We start from the raw sequence: 14,723 nt of genomic DNA on the forward strand, positions 1-14,723 counted from the left end.
TGTACAAAACTTAGTAGTAATAATAATCATCGTCGTCGTCTTATTCAAATGTAGGATGTAGACTCAGCAAATCTGTGTTCCAATCCCAGCCTAGCTACAAACTCCTTTCATGACAAACTCCATGGCAAACTCATCCCACCTCTCTATGCAACTTCTTTTTTCCCATCTTTACACAAGGAGTAGTGGCATTACTCTGTCTCTCAGGACAGAAGAGATCATTCAACTTAGTAAAGTTTCAGGTGCTCAGTAATGAAGCTGGTAAAGAAGCATCTATAAATAAAATAAACTTTTCAACTAGTGGGATCAACTTACAGGAATAGATGATTTTAAACTAGTTGCCTTGATATACAGGTTCTCTGTCACCTGGGAGAGGAGTCCTTTTCGGCAGGTATGTTTTCCTGTAGGTGACTTTTTGCCTTCCACAGTGAAAAGACAAAGCAGAACTAAAAAACACCCAGATCTGAAAATAGAATATACTTTCATCTTCGCTCCCAAATCTTCGTGCCTCTACAGTCACAGCAGAGTATGTGATACAGCAAGACTGGTTAGATGATAGAGGTTAACCTAATTTTGTTAACCCTCAAAACTGCTTCTGCACGGAGATGCTCACGTAGATAACCTATTGCTCATGTGCTGGCTGATCAGTATTGTTCCTGCGCTTTTTTATACATCTTGCTCCACTTTCAACAAATTCGACCACAATCATCTGTGACGTTTTTCTAAACGATATCTCCATATTTACTGGCAATAGGGTCAAGGTTTCCAAGAAAGAAGAACTTCCCTCTCATATGAGAAGTCTTCTTTCATTTAAGTGGTGGTCAAGTGAGGAAAAAGTAGTTGAGCTGGTTAGTTTTCTTTCGTAAAAAATATACTAAATGTGTGGTTATTTTTTCCCACAAAACCTTATGGCAGAACTTTTCTGAAAGGTAATGGCCCAGAGTGAAAAAAAAATCTTTACTAATTTATGCTAAGAAGCATTAGAAAATCAGTTACTCATCAGGAAGTTGGACTGCACTGCTTTTGAAACTTCACTGTCCTGTCTTTGAGAAGTGTTCTGTTTCAGGGATACAGCAGATAGTGGAAAAGGAGTGTGGTGCCTATTTTCATTTCTGTAATTAGTCTTTTGCCAGGGCAGGATTTGCCCTAGTAGAAGCAGCAGGCTCTTTAGTGTGAAAGGGCTCCAGGGAGAGCACTATTCAAGGGTCAGACCATGTTTGGCTATCAAGTTGCCTTAAGAGCTCATTGATAGCCACAAGAACTGGGAGATAATGTGCAAGGTCCCAGCATACCCACCATGGAGGCGGTAAAAGTAAAACTGTAGAGTCCGATGGTCACTCTTCTACAGAGGTGCTCAAACAGGCATTGGGCAGTCTACGTCTCTGACCTGTTTCTGAGTTAGCCAAATGCTGAGGGTTTTTCAGGTATCACTCCAGACATGCAAGGAAACTCACACCAAGGGTAGACTTGGAAATCCAGAAGTGACACCAGAAATGTGTGGCTGTTAAGCCAAGGATGGAGTAAGTCAGATGTCAAGATCCTTGGAACTGACTGAGGTGTATGCAAGAAGAGGGAAAAAGCGGGTTTTGGTCTAGCATAGCAATACTACCATGGTACAATTCTTGTTGGAAGCAAAAGCAAGTGGAAGTTTTTTACTGGTATAATTTTTCCAAGAGTGACACAAAAGGGCTCAAACAGATCAGAGAAATTTATTTAAATTACAACTGAAATGACTCAAAGATGTCTTGAGTTGACAGGACCAGTGGCAGAGGTGTACATCCCTCTTACGGCATCACCAGCGTTCCTCATGCCAGGAGCATGAGCCAGCTCTGGGAGGAAGAAGGGTGAGATGAAACGAATAATAAACTCATCCTGACCGTTTACACAAACCAACACGCATGCAGCCTCCAGACCAAGCTGGACCTACATCCAGCTTCCAGGATTTCACCTGTAACAGCTCTGAGAAATGCATTTCTCCACAGAACTATCCATACATCCCAGTAGCTTCACTAGCACTGAAGTGCTGACAGAGTCCAGGGACAAAAAGGGCCATGAAGAGGTGGAGAGCTTAGACTTTTGGAAAGTGGAAATGACGGAGAACTGAGGCCTTATGAGCATTTTAGTGCTCATTTGAACTGTGGTCTGTACTTAAACTCTCTAAATGCTGTCAGGTTTGCTAGATGAGGTGCACTAAACCTCAGCATACAATGTACATGGACAGCAGATTAGCCACTTACTCCTAGTTTGTTCCTAGAAGAGTATCTTAGGTGATAGCAAGAGTCAGAATGCAAAACGGCCTTGGGTTCCCCAAGGTGTGGTACTCCCTGGTCAACAGTTTTCCTCTAAATGGAAAAAATGGGTCATGTAGCCAGTCTGTGATGGCTTTTCACAAGAAAATCAATAATTTTCAATATCTCTGAAACTTCTGATGTTGCTGGAAAACCCTTGAGCCCACAAGTTTCCTTTTGTCTGTTTTGTGCTATCACCATGCTTAGAGGGCTGTAGCAGTGACAGCGTTCCATTGGGCTCTGAAGACCTCCGTACATGAATCAGCAAACAACTTACTGAATTGGCTAACTTTTCAACTGAGTGGTGTAAAAGAATGCAGATGCATGGTAGCTGTATTTTACAAAAAAAATAAAATGAAAAGGAAATAGGGCTTTCCTATCTTTCCTATCCTATCACAGATGGATGGTGGATACAATTTAATATCCAGCCATTGAAAATTGGTTACATTTCCATCTTTTTTGATATGCTGACTTAATTTTTAGTCAGATAATAGCCAATATTCTTTAACTTTCTCATCTGTTACTTCTTCAGAACAAAGATAGGCTTTTCTTTTAGGGTCTCATGTACACTGGATTTTAGTGCCACTTTGGCACTCAGGTGCAATTACGGTACAAATAACATAGAACACTGAAGAACTGCTATTATTTAGTATTTTAAAGTTATATGAAGCTGAAGAAGAAATTAATTCAGGGCCTTCAAGCCTTTTTAACAATGAAGACAGAAAAGATCTGCAAAGCTTAGTGTGGGCAGTGAAACCAATATATCCAGAGCTACTCTGAGGACAACAAAAAAAGACACCACTAAGCATGTTGACTTCCAGACCTAGGCTGGGAACCACAGGAGTTCAAGGAGCCTTCGCAAAGGAAATGGGCTCTCTCCATACAGAAAATTTTGTATGCAGAGTATCAGTTAATACTTAAGGAACATTACAGTACTGATAACACATGTGAAGTTCATGTGTTACATTAATACAAAATATGTAAAGCTTATGATCATGAAGAAAGAAAGTAACTAAGAAAAAAGTAATAAGAAAAACTAACAGAGTAGCCAACTTATTAGAGAAGAAAATCTTGCCTGATTTATGCTGGCTAGGGACTTAGTTTCAAGGGCTGTGTGTGACCCGTGCTCCACATGAGTGCGTGAGACTGCCAGCTTGGAGAAGGCCTTTTCTTCACCATCTTCTTGTGAACCATGAAATTGTCTTGGTCTGTATGAGTTCAGTAGATACTACTAATATTAAATTCTCTTGGTCTATGTAGAATGAACGGATACATCTGTCATTGGTGCAAAGTTCCGTTAGTCTATTTAAGGTAACAATTGTATCTACTGGTTGTTTTGCAGCTCAATTGGGATTCTTATCTCCATCCATAAAAAAACCTCATCTAGTTTCTTCTGAATCTTCTCGCCTTTCACGTTTTCTGTTTATTTTATTTCCTGTTAGTATAACTAGAACTAAATTAGTAGTGTACTTCCTATAAACGTTACTCATATTTGCTTAGCTAATGTCATGCTGTCTCTTAAGACTATTCTCTACTATTTATTTTGTTCCCTTATCACATTTAATTTACTTTGGTCTTCTGAAAAATAATAGGTCTACATGAAGAACTGCAGCATTTGTGCTCAGAAATGTGATTTGATGAGTAACAATGAAGTCTAGTGAGATTTTCTAAAAATCGAATGTGACAATGCTACTGTAGGACATAAAAAATTGAGATACCCTTGTGCCTCCGTTGGAGAAAAAAGTTTGGAATGGAGCTTCTCCTAGCATCTAAAACTGATTCTGCAGTTTTCTGAACATGATTGTAATGAACATAGGCATATAGGTTAGGTAAGCAAAAACACCCATCATTGGTTAAACACTGTCTCTTGTAACCTTCTATTATTATTACAGAAGCCTTTGGAGCTGCTATTGATTTTGTGCAATTACTGAACAATTATGAGCCAGTTTTTCAGACATGGATAACTAAATTACCCATACAAACTCAGCACATAGGGTCACAACAACGATTCACTGCCATCAGCTTCAATAGTCATAAAAATCAGGGTAACAGCAGAATAGCATGAACAGACAATATTTGCAGCTTCTGCTTGAATATTGTGCACACACTGCTCTGGTTAGGAAAAAACCTTACATAACTGAAATTGGGACAGTGTAAAGAAAGCTAAAAACATTGGATGCCTAGGATTGGATGTGAGCCTTTCTCATCTCTACACACCAAATCACTACACTTGTTCCCATGACACACCCACAGTACATGGTGTCTGTCCAGGTGCTCCTCAAATGCCTTTGTTGAGGAGTAACAAAGGTTGAGGTTGGAAGGAACATCAGGAGTTCATCTTGTCCAACCCTTCTGCTCAAACTGGGCCACGTAGAGCCATTTGCCTAGGGTTGTGTTCAGGCAGGTTTTGAATATGTCCAAAGATGAGACTCCACAGCCTCTCTGGACAACCTGTGCCTATGTTTGGTCACCCTCACAGTAAAAAAGCTGTCTTATATGTTCAGATAGACTTTCATGCATTTTAATTTGTACCTATTGTGTCTTATCCTGTCACTGGGCACCACTGAGAGTAGCCTGGCTTTCTTATTTACTCTCTTTCTCAAATATTTATATACATTGATAAGATCTCCCTGATCCTTCTCTTTTCCAGGCTGAACAGTCCAAATTCTCACTGTCTCTTCTCAGATGAAAGGTGCTCTGGTCCCTTAATTATCTCTGTGGCCCTCCACCACCAGGACCACGTATCCACCACACTCAGATTTTTTCCATTCTATGTCTTAGACAAACTTAAAAAAAAAATTGAGGCAATAAGTAAAGCAGAAATCAGACTCAAACCTAGACAAAGAAGACAAACCAAACCAGAAAAAGAAAAAAGAAAACCAAACCCAATTACATTTCCTCTGGGCATTTGCATCTCTTTGCACTTTATGAGTAACATTTTTTGAGTAAACCTCAAATGTGAATCGCTATAAAACATACTGTTAAACTGCTCTTATCTTCAAGTGGTGGGTCTCCCTGTGCTACTGACCTGGTTCTGTGCTTGGTGACAGAAGGCCGACAATTGGCTGTCAAGCTAGTTTTACTTCAGCCATCTGATAGGAAAGTCTTTACAGAGACACATTCAGTCTTTACAGAGACAGATAAGAGTATATTCAGCATCCAATCTGAAATCACCAAGGCACTAAAACTAAAATTTTGTCTCTGTGCGCAGAAAGCAGACAACAGTTCAAGTTTTCAAAGCAGTAGTGATTTTTATGGCCAATGATCGGGTGTTTTGAAAGAATGCTCAGCACTCCCTGAATATCTCGAGATGCTTTTCAAACATCCTCAGCTGTGTAATTAAAATTGGTAGATACTTCATGACTACACAAGGAGCTGAATTTGACATAAAAACCTTCATACATATAGCCTTTACTAGTGACATTCTTGTAGTTTTGTATTTGAGAAAAGATATTATGAAAGAAAGAAACATGAAAAAGTGTTCGAGGATGTTCACATTGTTCCCATCAACCAGTCCAGTGATCTCACTTAAAGACAGTGATTCAGTTCCCAAACTCTTTAGAAATCATTTGTCTGCTACCACCAAAGTCACATTAGGAAATCCCTGTACAGCGGTATTACTGCAGAGTGCACAGATACGCTTAACAATACCAGACAGCTCAACTTGCCCAAGTAGGCAGACGGCTCTTCCAGACTCTTCACTTTCTCTTGTGACGTAGAGGAAGGAGTGTTCAAGAGTCTACGACCTGCTTTTTCTTGTAATTTCATCATGGCTTTATGAAAAGGTTGTATGAAAATTATGAAAGGAAAAAGCTAACCGGATGGAAACTTGGGCCAGGTTCTGGGGGAGGAGGATGCCTACAGCTACAAGGCCAGTAGAAGTGGGTCAGTTTTCATGGCACCACTCTTATACTAAAAAACTTTTCTCTCCTTCTACCTTTGTGCGCCATTTGTCAGTTTTCTCTCTCTCCTTGCTTGCTTCTCTTTTCAAATTTAATTTTTAAAGTTTTTTTTACTTCTATTCTTTTAACTCAGGATATCCCTGAACATCTTGGCAATGCCAGCACAGGGTGCCCATACAGCTCTATGAGTAACATCAACTGGGAGCAGGGCTAGAAGATTGTGAAGCTGCAGAAACTACAGCCTCCATCCTGGAAAGATTTCTTGATGTTGAAAAAGAACATTACTTAAGGCATGAATTGAGCAGACTGCTCAGAGGACACTGTGTCCTGTGAGAATTAAATTTTTAAATGTAATTTAAAATAGTAAAGAAATAGAATTTCTGGATAATACTCAGAAGCTGCCGTGATAAGTTAGGACATATAGAGATATAAGTAACCCAACCATACACTGGCAAGCAATACTGGCATTGAATCTTTCAGCTGACATGGCCATGTTAATGGCAGACAGCGAAACAATCTACATTAAGAAAAATCATTGTATTTGATGGAAAAAAAAAAGAAAAAAGAAAAAAAACTGTGTAGAAAATGTTGGCTTGCAGTGTATTTCCATAGTTGGACTGATTGTGGCAGAACAGTTGCAACCTTGACTCTCTGATGGTAGTAACAGAGAATAAAAGTGAGGTAAGCAACAGTACAGTAGGCAACAAGATGATGTTCCAGACTGTTTTTCCATTGGAGGTGTCGTTCTCCCTCAGGTGAACTTAAACCTATTGGTAATAAAGCTGCTTCCCTCAGTTACGTTTGCCTCGGAAGTAGTCCGCAAGCCCTGAGAAGTCTGTGACCTTCAGAGATTGCTGCCATGGTGCCATCTCCTCAGCTTGCATTCAACAACCCCTTCACGCCTCTGAACTTCTCCACTTCCCATTGTGTATCTGCCTTCTTTGTGAAGTGATGCTTTCAATGAATCTCACCAATAGGGGCAATTTTTGGTGGAAAATATACTGATTTAATTATCAGGTATGATCACATCTGGCACTTTCTTGCTAGAGAAGATTTGAAGCCAAATTATAAGTTACTCATGAGAGGGTAATTTTCCAAAACATGTGAAATCCTATACACAGGCCACATATATGAGCACTACAGAAGTATCTGAGGGTGAAGTAAAATCTGGGCTTCTTGTTGATAGTATTTATAAAAAAGAGAATGTATTATAAAGACTCTTAAAAGTTATAGAAAAATAAATGTCACTAAATATAAGTAGCACTTAGAAGGAAAGATGTCACATGTCAAAATACACATTGAGATTTTCACTTCAGGGAAATTTTGAGGATTTTTTCCCAATTAAAACTATGGGAAAATTTTGTGTTACTGTCTGAAAGATATCAATGCTTACTGCAATTAATACAATTAAGTCTAATTAAGAAGATATTAATGATGATAGTGGTTAGATCTAGAAACTAAGGAGGAGATAATGAAGTTCACATTTCCTACATGATTTGTAATTTATTTTAGAAGTCAAATACTGGTTATATCTAACTTTGGATAGCTTGCCTGTCTGAAGTTTCACTCTTTAGCCTTTTTTTAGGTTTTACTCTTTACTTAGCCTGTAGCACAATACGCAAAAACAGGCACAATGTTTTAAATTATGGAAGAGATGTTTTAAATTATAGAAGAGATGCTTTAACAAACACCTTCTTTAAGAGCTTCTTAAACAAATCAGAAATATTCCATTTCTTAACATATGTAGATTTAGTAAAGTTTTCAGGGTATCTTTATGTGCAAAATTACAATTAGACATCTAAACATTGAAATTACAAACTCCCATATAGCAAATTGATTTTATAACTGTGACAGAAGTTTATATCATCTAATAAGCTTGTAGGAGTGAAGTGAAACTAGTTAGAAAGTTGTTGATATTCTCAGCAAGAAAATAACTACTTTTCCTTTTCAAAAATACAGACCCATAGTTTCCAGTCAACAACCAATGAAAAGGTTTTTAGGTTGTTCACTTGGGTTTTTTTTTCTAATTTAATATCAGTACTGGGCTTTCAATTTTTTTTGCTTCAGGAGAAAACCGACACTTATGTAGAAAAGCTGCAAAAACGTTCATTTCTTCACAGAACCTATTTTCTACCACCAGGGAAATAAAAAATCCAATGGAAAAAAACTTCCAGTCTTTATCAAAGCTTTAGAGCTACAATTCACTAAAAAAAAAAGCTATAAATAAATGTAGAAATATTTCCTTTGCCATCATTCTTCTGATTGTATATTTGTTATAACAGCAGAAAGAGGTTAAATCTATACCCCTCTGTATGGGCTGGGAAAATCAGATGGCAGCCTTGATCTTAATTCCTTTGTTCCTATCTCTAATAAAAACTTTCCATACTTGTTTGTACCCATTTGGGAAGAGGCTTTTATCAGTCTCACTGCAAACTTTAGTGAATTTTGACCCAATACAAGACACCAAATAAGCTCTTCAGGGCTTATAAAAGATTTGTTCACATTTCCAGGTTTAGATAAGATTATTTGAAAGAAAATTTTTCAATATGAGAATTCCTTTCCTTGGGAAGGAGCATTTTTCTAGCAGATTTCCCTTTGTTCAGCTCAGCAGTTCTATAAAACTCAAATTTGTTGTCTCACTATTCAGCCAGTCAGTTTCAAAACTTTCAGACAAGCCCTGAAAAGTATCCCAGGTCTGAAATATTTGCCCAAAATTCTGAACATTCTGAGGTTTATTTTCACTAGTCTGTCACTTGTTGAAAACAGACATTTTATTTATCACATACTCCAGTAACCACACAACAAAGAACAGGAAATATTTTATAGATCTGCAACCTCTCTTTTATCTCCATTCTGATAATGAGGTTACGGCATAGCCCTAATCTTCCAAGCCAAAATTTCATACTGCAGCTCTAAGAAACTCTCTGTTTTACTTTGCAGAAGTGTAGAAAAGATGAGTTGCTCCCTTCTTCCTATTTTCAGAGAAACCTCACATGTTCATCTCACCTAAAACACATTCTTTATAATTTATTCATTTCTAGTGTCACTGAGTTGCTAACATAAACGGAAGTTCATAGCTGGAAGTAGTGTAAAAAATACTGATGGAAAGCAGTTAAGAAGTGAAAAACTAAATCTAAATTTATATTCTTACTGTCAGAAGATTTCTTCAGTAAAACAGCATAGACAAAACTGCTTGTTCATGGTTCTTTCTTTTGCCAGCAGCATGAGCAACATAACACTCTGAAGTCCGCACCTGGGATTTGTCACACCCAACCATGCATCACTGGAGGTTGGATGTCTGAGTCTGTGCTCATCACCCAGGGCTAATAGAGGGGATGTGGCCTTCAAAGGACACCACCTGTCATTTGTCTAACATCCTCGCTGCTAACATAGCTAGTGGTGGGCTCTGCAGGGGCCTATGGGCAACACCTCAGACTTTGTTGACTAGTCTTTTGGCACCAAAGCTAGGGCAGATGACTCATACAAATCTAATATAAAAATGAGGAAAACTTGTCATGTTTTACCAATCTGTAGGATCAGAGTCTTGGTCACGGATTTGTTTTGTGTTCCCAGTCACTCCCTGGAAGTCACTGTTACGTAACAGCTGAATCGTTGGCAAGTTAAAAATGAGAGTACGATGCCAAGGTTGAGCAGCACCCTATTTTGGAGGCTTCCACATCACATGCCCAGTTAAACCAGACGTTTCACATGCAAGCAACTCTCTTGCATTTTTCTGAGACACACATGGTTCCCATCAAACCAAGATGCTTTCCTAAACCTAATGGATCCTCTGTTACATACAGGAGCAATGATCACTGTGCTGAAGTTGACATGTTAATGTCTATGAAATAATCATATTGTTTGTCAAGTGCTGTGCTTGACAACCAAGTGTTCTCCATTTGTGAGCTACCAGAGTAAAGACAAGCATCAGAAATTATAATCCCTAAATCTGATTTTATATACCTAAAATCTCAGTTATCCAATTTTTTTTGTGATGAAATGCAAAAAACCAGAGAGAATCTGAATTTTCTTCTCCTATTCAAGACTGAAAGACTCGAAAACTGGGCCCATGTGAACCTCATGAAGCTTAACAAGGCCAAGTGCAAGGTTCTGCACGAGGACAGGGGCAATCCCTGGCATCAATACAGACTGGGAGATGAAGAGATTGAGGGTAGCCCTGCAGAGAAGGACTTGCAGGTGCTGGTGGATGAAAAGCTGGACATAAGTTGGCAATGTGCGCTCACAGCCCAGAGGGTCAACTGTGTCCTGGCCTGCATCAAAAGAAGTGGGGCCAGCAGATCAAAGGAGGTGATTCTGCCCTTCTACTCCACTCTGGTGTGACCTCACTTGGAGTACTGTGTCCCCCTCTGGAGTCCTCAGCACAAGAAAGACATGGACTTTTGGAGAAGGTCCAGAGAAGGGCTACAAAAATGATCAGAGGAATAAAATACCTCTACTATGAAGAAAAGCGGATAGTGTTGGGTTGCTAAGCCTGAAGAAGAGAAGACTCTGAGGAGACCTTATTGCAGCCTTTCAATACATAAAGGGGTCCCATAAGAAAGATGGGGACAATCTTTTTTAGCAGGGCCTGTTGTGATAGGACAAGGGATAATGGATTTAAACTAAAAGAGGGTGGATTTAGACTAGATATAAGGAAGAAATTTTTTACAGTGAGGTTGGTGAAATACTGGAACAGGTTGCCTGGAGAAGTGGTGAAAGCCCCATCCCCGGAAACATCCAAGATCAGATTGGACAGTGCTCTGAGCAACCTGATCAAGCTAAAGCTGTCCCTGCTCACTGCTGTGGGTTAGGACTAGATGACCTTTAAAGGTCCCTTCCAATCCAAAACATTCTATGATTCTATGTTTGATAAGAAGTATTAACCTGAGACAAAGCCTGGATAGTTTTAGATCAACAAAACAAGGTCACTGCAATGACAAGCAGTGTCTAATCTTTATTTTGGAACCTCTGCTTCCCAAATAAGTGTAAATACATTGGACCTTCCAATTGGAGCAGTCCAATTCATCACTTCTATCTCAACATCTTTGTTGAAAATTTTCATCTTTTCTTTGTAATAGAATTAACTTATTACATGCACAAACTAGAAGCCTGATCCTATAGAGTTTGAAATCAATAGTTTTCTTTCTGTCTTCTGTGGAGCAGGACCAGCTACATGATGAGCTAATCCATTCAGGAGCTCTTACATGTCAAAGCTCAACTCAAAAGACAAATCAGAAAATCAATCTTCACGATTGCACAGCTTTTAGACTTTACCACAAATACGTATTTGCCCCATTCCTTTCACAGTTTAATGAACATCGTCACCACTCTGAAATGTGCTGCAGGAGTTGGAAGCAACCACCTTCTGGATAACTATGGGACAAAATGAATTTTAAAGTAGCGCAATTTTGCAGTTTTTGGAAGACAAGATCATTTTGCATTCAGACTTATGAAACTGGGGCTACAATTTCCATTGGAGGACCTTACTGGTTCTTGCAGAAATAAGCATGCAACAGTTTCAAGTCAGGTTGTCAAAGACACATTTTTCAGTCTCTTTTTCAAAATATTTTGATTCATGTTGCCTTGAGCAAAACATAAAATATTTTATTTAGAAGACTTCCCATTTCTCTTTATTCAATGCTAGAGAAGAAAAATAGCCTGATCTTGGAAATATATTGTGCCTTAATCCTTCATACTCAAAAAATGTTTACATTTGGACCTCAACAGTTCATTTCCTGAAGATAATGGGCGGTTCTTCTCAAAATATTTTTTTAAATTTCTCCTTAGAGGAGGAAAGATGTAGGAACATCTTCTTTTCTAAGCCATTCATCAGTAAATTCCAGATTAAATTGCAGCAATTTGGCCAAAGATTTGGAACTTAAAAGTTAAGCAGAGAAAGTGATTTCATAACTTCAGAAGAAATCTTTTCACTTACATAGTTGTTTAACACTTTTGCTAGTGGTGCAATTCGTACAGTTCATCTGATAAGGTCTGCAACTGTGTGTTAACCAAGAAAAAGGTGTTACAAATGGCTATGTGTTAAGAAGCAAGTGTAGCCCCAGAAATGCCACCAGTCTTAGCATAGTCTGTATTTGGTAATATACCTCACTCAAATAAGACTTCATAACAAATTCTTGAATGGCACAGAATCCTGGTCTAGATCTCTTGAGAGTCTGCATTACTTTCTATCTTGACTATGTTATTTTATGTAACATATCATTGGGCAGTGGCTTGCCTAAAATACCCCGGGTCCCACAGCTATGCACTGTAGGTTTTCCTTCTTTCCATGGTTGTTACCTTCTTCCTGGCAGCATCATTCATAAGGCTGAGATTTTCTGTAATGTCTCTGCCAATCCTGCTTCACATTAGGAGGCCAGTTCTGATCCAGATTAAACCACTTTTACAAACATCCATTGGGTACTGATGATGGCTGTAACTGAAGAGGTTCTCAGGCATTTACTGTTGCTCAGCACAGTCCATACGTTCTTCAAAACAGCTAATTCTTTAGTTATTTGTGCTTTAAAGCACAGTCTGACATAGTCACATGCCACTGATTTACTTTCAGGATAGCTTCAGCTCTTTGTATTGTCTAGAATGTACTTCCAGCAGCAGATTGGAAATATCAACTCTCTATTATTCCAGGTTGCGTAAGGAATGTATGCAACGTGTTTAAGAGATGGTGAACTATCACCAGTTCTTACTCAGCAGGATGTGGAAACTTCTATTTATGCTTTGAGTTCATCTGGCATCATAATATGAAGATTCAGAGGTAGTTTAAATGTAATTACCTATGTAGCAAAAAAGTGCCTGTTTGAGTTGCCTGGTGTAAGCAAAACAGAAGAAAAGCCAACGAAACACAAATTTGGCAATAGGTGTCTCTATCAATTTTTTGTTTGGGAATAGGTTCTCCAGCCCCTACAATGGAGGTGTCCTTGATGAAGGATGTGGAGCAGGTGCCTTCCTGAGCAGCACTAAGTCAAGGACTTGTAGGAAGTACACATAGTGACTTGGAGGTGGGGTTAGGAGAGGAAAATAGGGCAACGGAAGTTAGAATTGTGCGAACAAGAGTTTCTCTTTGGTGACCCAACTGAAAAATTAAACCAAAAAAATTCATTTTGGGTCAGCCCAAAGCACTTGTCCAACTCAAAATGAAACAGCTCATTTTGCTTTCAAATCTCTTTTCAATGTTTGAAAGAAAAGATACATAAAATTCTAGACCAAAATACTATTTTGAAGTGTAAAACTGAAATATTTTCTTTAGAAAGTGTCAGAATGAAACATTTCAGCATGATTTTTCTTTTTTGAGCTGTAACTACTGACTGAATTGAAACCCAGCTTGTCTGACTGAAACTACGTCTCTATTTTCTTTTGGTCAGTAATTGTTTGTCCCAGAGATTTCCTCTGTTTTTAAGGGAAATCTCTGACTTCAACTTCCTTTGTCTGTTCAAAACTGACCATCGCCCACCATCCTTCACATGCTTGCATGTCACACATGCCTTGCAAGAAAACCTATGAAGGAAATTCTGCAAAATTTGCTGCGTGGCATTTCCAGGGCTCCAGCTCATGACGTTTCCATGGTAGAGTCCTCCAGCTGGTGGTTTTCAGGGTTGAAGAAATTAATAAATAGTTGCCTTCCTTTTCACACTTTTGTGGACAAATAGGTTTTCATCTGAATTTAGTCCCAGTGTGGAAAACTTCAGAGACTGATTTGACATTTCTGGATAGGACATCTCAACAAGGACAACGTGGAAGAGGCCTGAAAGAAGTAGAAGAAGGAAATAAGTTAATTATCCATATATGAAGAGATTATATCAATGAGGAACAACATGTGTGGTTCATGGTTTAGTCTCTATAATCAAGGAAAAAAACAGGTACTATTAGGGTAAAGTCCTGTTATTCTGTCCAAAGGCACAATCTTTATAAAACTCCAATGTAGATGAGATGGATGACACTTGGATAATTCCTATTACCCTCTACTGACTGTAAAGTGATCTGGATGTAGCTTAGGGATAGACTGTGTCTGTCAAAGATGAGTTCCAAATGAGAGTGTGGAGCAAGGTAAACCATGTTGATTAAATTTAGTTTGACAAGTAACAGGCATCCATCACCCAGAAGGATCCTATGCTAGTCCAGTATGTGAGTTCCCACAAGAAAGTGTTATAATTTCAGTTCACACAAACCTTGTTCAAATTAGGTATGGATAGATGGTTTTATTTTGAAATCACTCTGGTTCAGGAGCAACGTGGGACAGTGCAATCCCAGTTCCATGCCATCTAACTGCAGCAGCTGATGTAAGACAGTTGAGATTAAGTTTTTGGACTAACTTTAATTTCTCTTTGAATTTAATTGATGAAGCCACCCAGGTAAATCAGGGTGATTAATGATTAAACTGCTTTTCAGTGACTTGAGTGTTTTTTTCTGTCTGGGAGCTTGTATCAAGAGTAGGTACTAAGCACTTCTGAAGTGTTCTCAGATCCCATTTGTGCTCAACATCTCTATGGGGCAGTGTGAACGCAGCACTACAAGTTTTCAGCAG

This window comes from Mesitornis unicolor, unplaced genomic scaffold (assembly GCF_000695765.1).
Source record: "Mesitornis unicolor isolate BGI_N332 unplaced genomic scaffold, ASM69576v1 scaffold29979, whole genome shotgun sequence".
Lineage (NCBI taxonomy): Eukaryota > Metazoa > Chordata > Aves > Mesitornithiformes > Mesitornithidae > Mesitornis > Mesitornis unicolor.